Consider the following 16,272-nt stretch of genomic DNA (forward strand, 5'->3'; position numbering starts at 1 on the left):
TACAGTCTTGTCAACTGTTTGAGTGATTTTTCTTTTTTTAGTTTTTATAACCATCTGTTTTGCCAGTTCCGCTTTATATAGTGAACTGGTGAGTATAGCTGTTTTGCCCTTTTGGCATCATTTGCAAGTTTGCTGAATTTTCTCATTCGAAATACTTACAATTTCTGCAGGTGAAGCTATTGTGAAAGAAGCCATAGATGTTGAAGGCAAAGTTTCTGATTCAGAGCAAGATGTCAGGGATAATTTTTGCAGCGAAATAGTTTGTGTTTGAGACTTGGTAGTTGGATTTGGTGTTGCTGAATCCATCTCAGGAAATGACCTGTTGGTTGTTTCTGAACGCTCAAACATCCAATCATCAAAAACTTCAGGATTAAGTGGACTTATTCCAGTCTTTCTAAAACAATTTACAGCTGTCAACATGTTTGTAGATTTCATATAAGCTATTCCAAATAGTTCTGGAATCTGATATTCGGTCACAACTCTAGGATAATGTGTATGCAGCCAAATACGAACTTCATTTGAATAGTTGCTACTAAATGGTGCCATGAAGGAGACATCTAGTGGCTGCAGATGGTGTGAACAATGTGGTGGAAAGTAAATAACAGTAATATAATTTTCACGTGCTTTCATTATGAACTCCATATTTTTTGTATGTGTTGCATGACCATCTAATAATAGCAGTACAGGCCTTTTTTGGATGGCATTACAAAGGACAGAAAATGGTCAAACCACTTCAAAAATATATCTGCTTGCATCCAAGCACTAGGGTGATATGATGCAATAGTACCCAGAAGAGCTTTTTCGATAATATTAACATTCTTGTGAGCTCTAACACGGGGGGAAATAATCAAGGGGGGCACGTATATACCAGAGGCACTCATACACATTTCGATTGTTATGATTTTCCCTTGTTCAGCTGATGTTAGAGTTCCAACTTGTTTTTTACCCCTCTTAGCAATTACTTTAGACGCTTTTTTTGGTACTGAAGAAATTCCTGTCTCATCAACATTATATATAAATATATTTTTTGGAGTTATGTTATTTTCATGTATGCTTTTAGTCAATAGTCCAAAAAATTTATTCACAGCAGGTCGGTTAAATCCCATTGCTTTAGCTCCAGAAGTTCCCTCTGGCATACGCAAAGAAATAACAGGATTGCGTTTTAAAAAGCTTTCTGCCCGCTGGTAGCCTGCCATTCCTGTTTTTTTGTTAAAACTATGTGGCATCTTGTTCTTTTCAGCTAGCTGAAATGCTAATTCTCTCAAATTTTTCATTGAAACTTGAAACAAGTGACTCTCAAGAAAAGTTAGGTGTTAAGCTAACTCTTGCTCTTGTTCAAGGTTAAAAACTGATTTTAAATTCCCAAGTTTTTTTACTGCACAACTTCTTAGTTCTAAACTCCCTTGCTGAAGTCTTTTTATTCTGTCTCGCAGTGTCGTTGTTGGGATACAAAACATTAACAATGCCTTCTTATACCCCATTTCCTTCTTCATTACTGATTCAATAGCTGCTTTCATTGAATTTTCTTCCCAGGATTGTAATTAGTTAAATGTTTGTATTTTCTAACCATATTAGGTAACTGTATGCACAAAATAATAACTTTTTCTCTATCAAAGAAAAAATATAATAACAATATATAAATATACAATATGTATCTATATATCTATATCTATCTCTAACCGATTTTTTATGCTAAAATTTTGGTTCTCGTTTTTTTAACTCTTTTTCAGGCAGCGTGAGACAGACGTAGTTTTGTGGAGTTTCTTTTTAGAAACATATATACACATAGATACTTTTTGGAAAGAAGAAAAGCTAATCTTGATTTTTTAAATACTTTTATGCATGGTTACTAACTTTTTTATGGGATATTTTGTTCCTGAATATTAGGTTGATGTTCTCTCATGAATTTGTGGTCGAAGAAATGTAGAGTCCGTCTTTTTTATTATTAAAATAGTTTGCTTCATGCATTTTCTATGCACATGCCAAATTTCAAAGAAAAATAATTATAAGCAATTAGTTTAATTAGTGTTATACGAAGTATACCACTTTTTTCAGGTAGCCTTAGGCAAACGGTTTTTTGATGTGGTTCTTTTTAGAAGCATATATAAACCTTGACGACTTTTGAAAAGAAGAAAGGTTTGGCTTGATTTTTATATAAATATTGTGTATCGCTACCATACTTTTTTATGGAGTATTTTGCTGAGAATTTTGCATGAAAATTTGGTTGATGTTGTCACTTGGATTTGTAGTCGAAGAAATGTAGAGTCCGCTTTTTTTATTATTAAAATAGTTTGCTTTATGCATTTTCTATGAACATGCCAAATTTCAACGAAAAATAATTATAATCAATTAGTCTAATTAGTGTTGGACTTTAGGTACCTAATTTCGGTTTTTCTGTTTGTTTATTTTTTGGTAAGCGAAATCCGGGTGGGGTTGAAATCCGGATAAGGGGGCGATTCAAATAAAAATCTTATTTTAAATTATTTTAATTTATATTATTAGATTTAATTTAATATGGACACGCTTAATAAAACTGTTTTAGATGCAATAACGGATAGTAAGTTCAATTTTTTTTATTCATGATAATAGTATTAAAAACTATTTTCATATCCAAAATATAATGATTAATGTAAAAAGTTTTTTATGTAACATATAAAAAAAGATAAATGTTTCAGATTAAAACTGTTGGTATTCAATTGCAACAGTTTTAATATTTTGAAGCACTAACATTTAATATATTAAAAACACTAAGAAGTTTTTTGTTAAGATTAAATTAATGAAGTATGTAATATACTTATTTATATGTGGTTTATAATAGCCTATTAAACTATTGAATTGTTTGTTAACTGTTTGATTGATAACTGTTTGATTGAACCAGTTGAGAATTTTATTAAGATATCACATATAAATAAAAATATTAATAATAATATCTGAATGATTATTGGATTTATGTTTTTATTTATATACATTATTTAATGCATTAGCATTGTGTTATCCCTCAAAGTGCAGTGGAACGAAATTTTTACTCTCATTAACATTTTTTAAGCTATCATTGATTAATACGTTGTTCATATTATTTATTCAGCCTTTTACTTTCACAGTTAATTGTTTTATATTAAATTTTATATAAAATTATTTTATATAAAATTGTTTTATATTAAATTTTATATAAAATTGTTTTATATTACATTTTAAAGCAGAACAGCTTTGACGATTGTTAAATTTGTAACTTACTGTTGACAATTTTAAATTGTTTTGTGTACAATTTTTTTGTTATATTTAGTCGAATCTACACAGCCTATCACTGGTAAGTTTGTATCAGTTTGTATATGTTAATGATTTTAGAATATAGAATATTTCAAATGTCAATAAATGTGAAGAGTATTTTGCATACTTATTTACTATTCTTTTTTTAGTTTATTTAAACTGTTTGTTTGACTTTGTTTTTAGTTATTTGATTTTAAATTAGTTTACCTTATGTTTTACAGTTCCTAAAAATTATATTTGCATTATTGATGTTGAAATAATAGTTAATTTTTTTACATTATTCATAATGTTATTAATTTCTGATAAATTATTATATATTATTTCTTTGTTTAGGCAAATTGAATTGAAACTTTAATATATTAAGTCTTTATATATACTTTTTAGAGGCATTTTAGGGTGGATACTCCAACTTGAATCTTTTAATATGATAAGTTTTGTAAAGTTATTTCTCCCTTTTCAAATAAACACAATTAAAATTTTTTTTTTAAATTTTTATTGACATTTTTTTCAAGTTTGAATAAGAGAGGGGGGGGGGGGGTGGTGTGGCGTGGCGCACGCCCCTCCTCTAGTAACATAATCTTGAATACTAATTTCTCTTTTTCAATAAACTCAATTTAAAACCTTTTTTCAAATATCTTATAAATTTTTTTTTTAAGTTGGATAAGACTGGGAGGGGAGGGGTCGTTGGGCGTGGCACATGTCTCACCTCTAATGTCAATTTATACACCACTTGTATATGTTGTAAAATAAGAAAATGTAATTTAAACTTTTTAGCACTAAATATAATCAATGTTTTTTAGGTTAAAATATTTATAAGAATTCATTTCACTACGAGAGTGTTTAAACGTAACAAAGACATCCACCCTTTAATCTAAAATAGACCAATAATATTTGGAAATGGAATGGAAGCAAATCAGATTAACTTTTTATGTGTAAAGATAACATATTTTATCAGAAAAACACTCTTTCGTGTGAAAAACTTGTATTTTTTTAAAGTTACGATGGTTTTCCGGTACCCCCTCTGGCCCTCTAAACACCCCTTTATTTATAAAGTTATGTGAACTTGTAGCCTACTCTTACATCTATCTTTTGATACCAAGGTATAGGCATTTGGATAAGATTTGACAAAGTTATAACAATTTCAGTGAAAAAAAAAATTTTTTTGGAACCAGTTACTTTTTTTTAAAAAGTTCGTTTTTAATAATTTTTTCACCTTTAAAATACTGTACTGAAGGGCTTTCTAATGATATATAACATTCTAGGATATGCTCAATCTAATAAATTCACTCCACGTACCTATATATATATATATATATATATATATATATATATATATATATATATATATATATATATATATATATATATATATATATATATATATATATATATATATATATATATATATATATATTATTGCTCTGTTCTTTAAGAACATTGAGCACTCTATTTGTAAAATACACTAACATAATTTACATATATATATATATATATATATATATATATATATATATATATATATATATATATATATATATATCTATATTTATATATATATATATATATATATATATATAAATGAAATATAATATATATAAATGAAATATAATATATATATATAAATGAAATATAATATATATATATATATATATATATATATATATATATATATATATAAATGAAATATAATATATATATATATATATATATATAAATGAAATATAATATATATATATATATATATAAAAATGAAATATAATATATATATATAAATGAAATATAATATATATATATATATATATATATATATATATATATATATATATAAATGAAATATAATATATATATATATATATATAAAAATGAAATATAATATATATATATAAATGAAATATAATATATATATATATATATATATATATATATATATATATATATATATATATATATTATATATATATATCTTTGTATTATATTAAATATACACACACACGCATATATATATATATATATATATATATATATATATATATATATATATATATATATATATATATATATATATATATATATATGTATATATATATATATATATATATATATATATATATATATATATATATATATATATATATATATATATATTCTACCTGATGAACCTACTGATGGTGAAACACAGTGTTGAAGTAATCAAAAATTAGATAAGTGTTTTTACTAATTTATTTATTATTGCTCTGTTCTTTTAGAACATTGAGCACTCTGTTTGTAGAATACACTAACATAATTTATATAATTTATATATATATATATATATATATATATATATATTATATATATATATATATATATATATATATATATATATAGTAATAGTATTGCACGAACTGAAGTTCCTGCAACACTATTACTATCGTTTTGATCTCCTTTTTATATATAATATAAAGGCTTGTAAAAAATAAACAGTTATAAAGTAATTTTATTCAATGCTCACTAAATATTTATATATTATATTATAAAATTTGTATAATACTAAATATAATTAAAAAACATTTAAAAATTACTTACACAATTTTGTAGATATAATTTTAAGTTTAATTATTTAAAACGCGTATTGAAGGGGGTTAATTTATTTCAGTGGGGGTTAGAAATACTTAAGCCCCCGGTTAATCCATTTCGCTATATTTCAAAATATTTTCAAAATATTTTCGAAATAGATTAACCGGGGAGTTAAAATGTTTTAACCGGGAGTTAACTATTTGGGGAGTTAATCTATTTCGCGTCACCGGCGCACAGTGAGTCAGAAAGATGAAAAAACGGCAATAATTATATAACTATCATATATAATTATGCGATACATCAATATTATCGTATTTTGGGTCAAAAAATTTAAATTTTCCATTAAAAATATATTTTACGCATACCTATGACATACGCGTGTAACTGTCTTATACGTGCGTACGCGCATACGCGTGTAACTGTCTTATACGTGCGTAAAATATAACCTAAATAAAAAAGTCGAATTCCTTGATCCAAAATACCATATAAAAGAATACCACATATTTTTTAATCTAAATATTTCTTGTGCCTAAGGCTCGTACTACGCGTATACGCGTTAGAGACTTTTACGCGCACAATGACTGACTTAATTTAAAAAAATTAAATTTCTCAAACCAAAACATTTATTAATTAAAAAGAAAAACTGGTTCGAAAAATATTTTAATATTATATAATATTAAAATATATTAAAAACAAAATAAATATTTATCTTATCTAATTTTTCTTTCAAGAAAACAAAAAAAGAAAACCTAATACTAATAAAAAGGCTTTATTTTATTATTACAGCATTAACAAAAATAAAACTTCAGGGGTAAGCGTTTTTCCATTTTCAACCTTTTGTTTTTTAAAACAAGTGTTTGATATAACAGGATCACTTCTAATCAACAAGTATTGGTACTGGTTTTTCATAACATTCTTTCTAGATATCTTGGCTGTATGGTTTAATCTAGCTTTGCGAATTTCTTTTTTTAGAGCCTCTTGTGACTCTTCAGAGAAGTAACCAATTGGCAGTTCTAATGCCTCAGATATCTGCCCACCATGTTCCAAGAGTTTATGAACAGTTGGGGAAATCACATACCAGCAATAGTTTTTGAGTATAAGAGCTGTAGTTTTATAGCAATACTGGCCAAAACTTTCAGAGTTCAACTCATAACAGGAGCATACTGCTATTAGGATTGTCCTCAATCTAATAATTACATCTACTGCCACTCCCGTTATATCAGCGAAAGTTTCAGCATTTTCAAATGCTCTTCTGGCAGTGTTTCTATCGTTAGTGTTGCCAAAACTCTGTTTGGGCATATCAACTATAAGACTTAGCTCTTCTCTAAACCTCAGTTGAATGTTCGTTTTTTTACTTTTTACTAATGCTTTTTCAGCAGGGGATTTGGCAAAGTATTTTTTAATGTCTAATTTATATCCTAAATGTAAAATATATTCAAAACATCTGAGCCAGCAATGCAGAGTAGGAAGACCCAAAGATAAAGCTTTTTCATTGATTGGTTTAGATCTGATCAATGCTGGGTTATAAAGTTCACTGGGCTTAGCTCCGCAAACATTACATGATTGTGAGGACAGAGTGTTAGTGAGGGCATTACCCACTTTACCATCAAACATGGTTAAATCTAGTTTGAACTTACATGTGATAGTCGTATCCGGTTTGCCTTCCTCTACTTCTAACTTTACTTCAAACTTGACTAGTCTATTTATTTCTGCTTTTAAAAGTTCATATTCATTTCTTATCAATTCTTCCGTTTCTTTTTGATATTGGAGATGGAGGGGTCTATAGTAATGTGTACTAGAGGGCTTTTTATTTAACCATACATTTTTGTTCATGATGGTTAATTTAAGTGGAACAACAGCTGTCTGGAAAAGACTTTGTTCATTAACTTGGGCTTCACCAATACTTGTATCAGTATTTTTGTTTATAGACACTTTGACTGGAGGCACCATCAAAACCACCTTTAAAATGAAGTAGACCTTTAAACCTCCCCCCAATTTCAGCAAACATTCTCATAGAGTCTTGGCATTCCGTAAAAGTTAATATCCTTATTTTTTTTGTTGACAGTATCTTTGTTCAACCAAGTTCGCTCGTGTTCTAAAAGTCAAGAGAAGGTTCTTGCATACTTCCGCAACTTTGATCGAAATTTACATTTAAATATTATTAGAGTTTTCTTTAGATTTATCATTTCAGGTTTTTCAATACTTTCATAGTATAGACCCTCCAGTCTACAAAACTCACGTAGAAGAGCCTCGAGTAAGTTATCATTATTAATTCCTAACTCTTGAATTATAGGAACTAAATGTATTTTTTTCATGTTGAATGTAAGCAATGAACTATTTTAAGTTATTTTATACACAATTTTTAATTTTAAAACATGCACTATGCCATCAAACGTTGCATATATTGGTTTTTGAGGTTTGATAATTAGCACCATCTGCATGAGCATGAGTTTTTTTACTAATAGGAACTAAATGTATAATTTGTGTAATGAATGAAAGCAATGAACTAATATTCGCTACTTTATACGGCAAGTTTTAATTAAAAACGAAAAAAAAAACTCAAAAAAATCGAAGTATTTGAAAGGTCTTATTTTAATTGGGGCAAGTTTAGGCAAATGATTTTTATTTTTTCTGCTTTCATATATACCTATTAATGGGAAAATATTAAAACTACCGTGGAATCTAGTGGAATCGTTTAGTTTTTAAACTAAACTCATAATTAAACTAATTTAAAAAAAACCAGTTTATGACACATTTTTGAGATCTCAGTAATAAAAAACTAAAAATAAAATTTATTGTCAAAATTGTTGTTAGTAGTTGCCAAACATCTTAAACATATGACTTCAAATTAAATTTCGAACTGTTTTTACCCATGTCAATCTTAAAAGAGTGACACAAAAGCTAGATTTTTTTGAACGAGTTTTCCGATAAATAAAATAAAATAAATAAGTCTCGGAAAAAGGCGTATAAATTGGTGAAATCTTGAAAATTGTTCACAAAAAAGTTAATTATTGACTTTTAGTGGTATTTAGTAACATTATAATTAAATTAATTAATTTCCAGCAATACTTTTTTTATGGGGGGTTTTTTGCCGTTTTTTATGGATTTTGACTCACTGTGCGGCGTCCACAAATTGCTATTCTGAGAAAAACTCGAATAAAGTAAAAACTTTAAATACAGTAATATTTTATTCATAAAATAGGTAAAAATAATAATCCAAATTTTCAAAATCCACCAGGTACATACAAGTCACAATCTTTTTCAATTACTTTGTCATTTTTTTCAACTTTTTGGCACGTAAATTTCTAATGTCAAGATTGGCAGTTGCATCTGGTGCAGGGATAAAACTTAAATCGCCTTTTCTTGGCATCTTACATCCTGATTTTTTGTCACCTTTTTTACTAAAAATAATAAAAATTTTAAAAACTGACATTTCTAGTGTAGATAAGATGTTATCTTATTGCATTCTCTTTTCTGGGATGTAACCCGAAAGACAAATCAGTCTATCATTTGAGAATTTAAGTCACTTGTTCCTTCTTATATATCTATAAACATATACAAGCATATATAATATATATATATATATATATATATATATATAATATATATATATATATATATATATATATATATATATATATATATATATATATATATATATATATATATATATAACGATATGTATATATATATACCAATATATATATATAAATAAATTTATATATGTATGTATATATATATATATATATATATATATATATATATATATATGTTTGCATACATAAATAAATTATTATATAATTAAAAGTTTAAAGATAAATATGACAAGTATATGTATTAAAAATAATATCAGAGCTCCAGGTTATAACTCCTAGTGACCTTATAGTTTTGCCAGGATCACTTACTTATTTAATCAAGTTAGATAATAAGATACTGCCAATCTTGACATTAGAAATTTAAATGGTTTGAGCATGAATCAAAGTGTTGACTTAAACTTTGCATGTTGGTATCCTTTCCTCTGGAGCAAGTTTAAATACGGAGATTCCGTTATCTTAAATTGAAATGTAAATAACTTTATTTGCATTTTAACTTTTTAGGTGTTATCCATCTTTTTTTATCTTCTATTATATTTGTAAACAATGTTATCTACATTTCTACTATTATTCTATTATTTTGTGTGTATTAAAAAGGATGCAAAAGAGAGTGAAGTTTGATGACAACTGTTTCCCAACGCCTGAAGATTCTCTATCAAATTTTCCATTTTATCATCAGTTATGAATGCAGATATGAAACCAACTACACTTGAAAACCTATTTTAATTTGTGATGATACAAATTCAATGGTTACTGCAGGTGTGCAGACATGGCTTCAATTTGAAAATTTGAATCTCACCAATGATGATCGAAGCCTTATTTTAAATCCAATGGGGCTTCTCAATGATAAAGTTATTTTGCAGCAATGTTATTGTGTAAGCGCCAATTTCCAGATATTAAAGGTCTTGAAGACCCGATTCTGTGCTTTGCTGGTCTATGTAATGCTTCTAGCAGGGCTTTTGTTCAAATTTTTAATGGTTCAACAATAGGACATTGGGTAACTGCCTATTAACACCATTGTAAAGATAGTCAAATCAACATTTATTGTAGTCTGCAACTCATTCCGAGTAAAGACTGCATTTACTCAATTTCTAAATTTGCCTGCTTACAGTCTGTTGAAATAGAGCTTAACATAAGCAATGAAGTCCGTCAGAAAGTTCTTTTGTGTAACTTTTATACTATAGCAAACTGTGTTACTCTGTATTTAGGAAAAGATCCTTGTAACTTTAGATACAGGGAGGACTTGATGCGCCTACGTTTGCTGACATGTCTTGAAAATTACAGAATAACACAGTTCCCTGTTGATAGCTATAGAACTGTTAGAAAAATGTAGTTCGTACCTCAAAATATTCTTTGTATTGTGTATGTCGTAGCATTTTTAAATCGACAGACTCAATGATTCAGTGTTTAAATTGTATTGAATGGTTTAATTCTTCTTGTGTAGGTCTATCCGAATCAATGTTTACAGAGTACAAGGCAAATCTGCGCAAAGTTTACAAATGCATTAAATGTTTGTAGAAAACTTTTTCAGATTCTTTCAACTATTCTTTAAGATATTTGTTAATGTAAATTTTAATATATTGAAATAACTAGTTGAAATTTTTACTAGAATGACTAGATGAGTTAGAATAGTATTTAGAGTTAGAACAGTGTTTAGATTTAGAACAATGTTTAGAGTACGAATAATGTTTAGAGTTATAACTGCGTTTAGAGTTAGGATAGTGTTTAGAGTTAGAAAAGTGTTTAGAGTTATAGAAGTGTTGATAGTTAAAGAAGTATTTAGAGTTCAAATATATTTTAACTGTGTTTAGAGTTACAATAATGTTTAGAGTTAGAATAATATTTTGAGTTATAATAGTGTTTAGAGTTAGAATAATGTTTAGATTTGGGATAGTGTTTAGAGTTAAAACAGTGTTGAGAGTTTGATCTGTGTTTAGAGTTATAACAATATTTAAAGTTGGAATAATGTTAAGAGTAAGAACAGTGTTGAGAGTTATAATATTGTTTGGAGTTATAACTGTGTTTAGAGTAAAAACAGTGTTTAGAGTTAACACAGTGTTTAGAGTTATATGATAATGGATGTTAAAGAATGCGACATTGTTGAAAGACAAGATCATCAGCAAATATAGCCACTTTAGATTTTTATTTAATTGTCCAAAAGATCATTGATATAGAAGAAAAAAGAAATAATGCTGGACCAAGCATAAAAGATTGTGGAACCCCAGAGGTTATTGGAAAAGAGAAAGATCTGTTGACCTTCAAGGATAACTTTATGGAAAATTCTTTATGGAAAACCTTTGATATGTCAAGACCTTTACTGTCTCCACCTAATGCCAAATAAATCCTTAAATATATATTATATATATATATATATATATATATATATATATATATATATATATATATATATATATATATATATATATTATATATATATATATATATATATATATATATATATATATTATATATATATATATATATATATATAAATATATATATATAATATATACATATATATTTATTAAATATATATATATTATATATGTATATAAATTAGTATCACCATCAGATAAGCCTACCGATGACGAAACAAATTGTTGTAGAAAAGAAGATAAGTGTTTTTACTAATTTATTATTGCTCTGTTCTTTAAGAACATTAAGCACTCTATTTGTAGAATACACTAACATTATATATATATATATATATATATATATATATATATATATATAATATATATATATATATATATATATATATATTTATATATATATATATATATAATTAGTAAAAAACACTTATCTAACTTTTATCTTCTACTCGGAGTTTCACCATTGCTGGATCATCAGGAAGAGTCATCAGGAGAGAACTCTTCCTGATGATCCAGCAATGGTGAAACTCCGAGTAGAAGATAAAAGTTAGATAAGTGTTTTTTACTAATTAATTATTGCTCTGTTCTTTAAGAACATTGAGCACTCTATTTGTAAAATACACTAACATAATTTACATATATATATATATATATATATATATATATATATATATATATATATATATATATATATATATATATATATATATTATATATATATATATATATATGTAAATTATGTTAGTGTATTTTACAAATAGAGATTCTTGCAGATTAATGATAAAAGCTTGTTGATATGAATGATAAAACATTCATTAATATGAATTGATGTATTGATTGTGGGCTCTTCCTGATGATCCAGCGATGGTGAAACTCCGAGTCGAAGATAAAAGTTAGATAAGTGTTTTTTACTAATTATATATATATATATATATATATATATATATATGTATATATATATATATATATATATATATATATATATATATATATATATATATATATATATATATATATGTATATATATATATATATATTATATATATATATATATATATATATATATATATATATATATATATATATATGTATATATATATATATATATATATATATATATATATATATATATATATATATATATATATATATATATTTATATATGAGGTTCTTCTTTCGGAGTTATAGAGTTGAGAGAAAGGCCACCTTTACTGTAGTGGCCTTCTCGGTCTTTGAGAGGGGAATAATAAAAAAATTAAAAATATATATATGTGTATGTATACGCATATATATTGTATATATATATATCTATATATATTGTCATGTAACTTTTCTTATGTTATACTTGACTTCCTATGAAATATTCCATATATATATATATACATATATATATATATATATATATATATATATATATATATATATATATATATATATATATATTTATATATATATATATATATATATATATATATATATATATATATATATTTAACAGTTATTTAGTTTTGCTTTAGTCATCCGAAGCTGGTAGAAATATATTTTACTGGTTATATATTTTATCATGTCATGTTTCTATTTTACAATCTACTTTTTATAATAATATTTTATAATATTATAATATTTATTTCTTTAGTTCTACCGCGTTCTTCTACCTTTCATCATTACTTTGGTTTAGTTTGCCAACTGATGAAGTATGGTTTAAATTTAGTAAATTATCAAGATTTGAAATTTACCTTATTGATCATATTCTAACAGTTTGTGACATGAAATCCAATTAAAAACAATTAAGATAAGAATAATTTTCTTTACGGGTAATATTTATAAAAGGTAAACTTTAATATTAATTCTATATGGTTTTAATACATTGCGTTTTTTTCTTTTTTGTATTGTCAAGACACATTTTGTTTTTAAGCAAAAAACATTAAATCTGCATTATCAATCAGTGAAGTAGTGCTTCAATATCTGCCGGGTGAGGTCAAAATTTATCAATTGATTGTTGAATTTATGTTGATCAAAATGATACCGATGACCTTAATGAAAGAAATTACTCTCCTGTTGAGTTATGAAACAGCTTAACTCCTTCAGGTATGCCACCTCATTGTTTAAAATTGAAAATTGGCTTAGGTAGATCGCCTGATATAAATTGGCGTATCACGTTTTTTGTTTTTTTTTTGTTTTTGTAAAACAATCATTCAACTTTGAAGAGTTTGATTCAAACAATCAAAATGTTAAGCGGATCACTTGATATAATTGGCTGATCACGTTGTTTTTTGGTAGAACAATCATTAAAACTAAAGGAGTTTGATTCAAAAAATCAAAATATTAGGCTGATCACTTCACAAAATATGGCGGATCACTTGATATAATTTAGCGGATCATGTTGTTTTTTTGTAGAATAACCATTACCACTTATTGAGTTTGATTCAAACAATCAAAATATTAGGCGGATCACTTCATAAAATTTGGCGGATCACTTGATATAATTGGCGGATCGCGTTGTTTTTTGGTAGAATAATCATTAAAATTCAAGGAGTTTGACTCAAACAATCAAAATATTAGGCGGATCACTTGATATAAATTGGCGGATCACGTTGTTTTTCGGTACTACAATCATTACCATAAAAATTTATAGAATTTGATTCAAACAATCAAAATATTATGCGGATCACTTCATAAAATTTGGCGGATCACCTAATATAAATTGGCGGGTCGCGTTTTTTTTTGGTAAAACAATTATTAAAACTTATAAAGTTTGATCCCAATAATCAAAATATTAGGCAGATCATTTAATATAAATGTGCGGATCGCTTGATATAATTGGTGGATAACGTTGGTTTTTGGTAGGAAAATCATTTAAACTTATAGAGTTTGATTCAAATAATCGAAAGATTAGGCTGATCACTTCATAAAATTTGGCGGATCACTTGATATGAATTTGCTGATTATGTTGTTTTTTTGTAAAACAACCATTAAAATATATATAATTTGATTCAAACGTCCAAAATAATAGACGGATCACTTCATAAAACTTGGCGGATCACTTGATACAAATTGGCGGATCGCGTTGTTTTTTGGTAGAACAATCATTAAAATTAAAGGAGTTTGATTCAAACAATCAAAATATTAGGCGGATCACTTCATAAAATTTGGCGGATCACTTTATACAAATTGGCGGATCACGTTGTTTTTTGGTAGAACAATCATAAAAATTAAAGGAGTTTGATTCAAATAATCAAAAAATTAGGCTGATCACTTCATAAAACTTGGCGGATCACTTGATATAAATTTGCTGACCATGTTGTTTTTTTGTAGAACAACCATTAAAATTTATAGAATTTGATTAAAATGTCCAAAATAATAGACGGATCACTTCATAAAATTTTGCGGATCACTTTATACAAATTGGCGGATCACGTTGTTTTTTGGTAGAACAATCATTAAAACTAAAGGAATTTGATTCAAACAATCAAAATATTAGGCGGATCACTTCATAAAATTTGGCGGATCACTTGATACGTATTGGCGGATCACGTTAATTTCCGTACTACAATCATTAAAATATATAGAGTTTGATTCAAACAACCAATATATTATGCGGATCACTTCATAAAATTTGCTGGATCACTTGATATAATTGGCGGATCACGTTGTTTTTTGGGAGAATAGTCAATAAAATTAAACGAGTTTGACTCAAAAAATTAAAATATTAGGCTGATCACTTCATAAAATATGGCGGATCACTTGATATAAATAGGCGGATCACGTTGTTTTTTTGTAGAACAACCATTACCACTTATAAAGTTTGATTCAAACAATCAAAATATTAGGCAGATCACTTCATAAAATTTGGCGAATCACTTGATATAATTGGCGGATCACGTTGTTTTTCGGTAGAACAATCATTAAAATTAAAGGAGTTTGATTCAAATAATCAAAATATTAGGCTGATCATTTCATAAAATATGGCGGATCACTTGACATAAATTTGCTGATTATGTTGTTTTTTTGTAGAACAACCATTAACATTTATACAATTTGATTCAAACAATGAAAGTATTCCGTGGATCACTCCATAAAATTTGGGGGACCACTTGATACAATTTGGCGGATCACGTTGTTTTTTGGTACTACAATCATTAAAGTTTATAGAATTTGATACAAACAATCAAAATATTAGGCGGATCACTTCATAAAATTTGGTGGATCACTTGATATAAATTGGTGGGTTGCGTTGTTTTTGGTAGAACAATTATTAAAACTTATAAAGTTTGATCCCAATTATCAAAATATTAGGCAGACCCAGTGAAAAAGCGCACATGGGATACGCGTAGATTTTTTCCACATGTAACCCATGTGGGGATTATTATTTTGTCCCATGTGGGTTTCATATGGTAAATCCCACATGGATTCCATATGGGATACGCGTGGGTTTTTACCATATGTAACCCATATGGGGATAATTATTTTGTCCCATGTGGGTT

The sequence above is a fragment of the Hydra vulgaris genome, chromosome 01 (genome assembly GCF_038396675.1).
Source record: "Hydra vulgaris chromosome 01, alternate assembly HydraT2T_AEP".
Classification (NCBI taxonomy): domain Eukaryota; kingdom Metazoa; phylum Cnidaria; class Hydrozoa; order Anthoathecata; family Hydridae; genus Hydra; species Hydra vulgaris.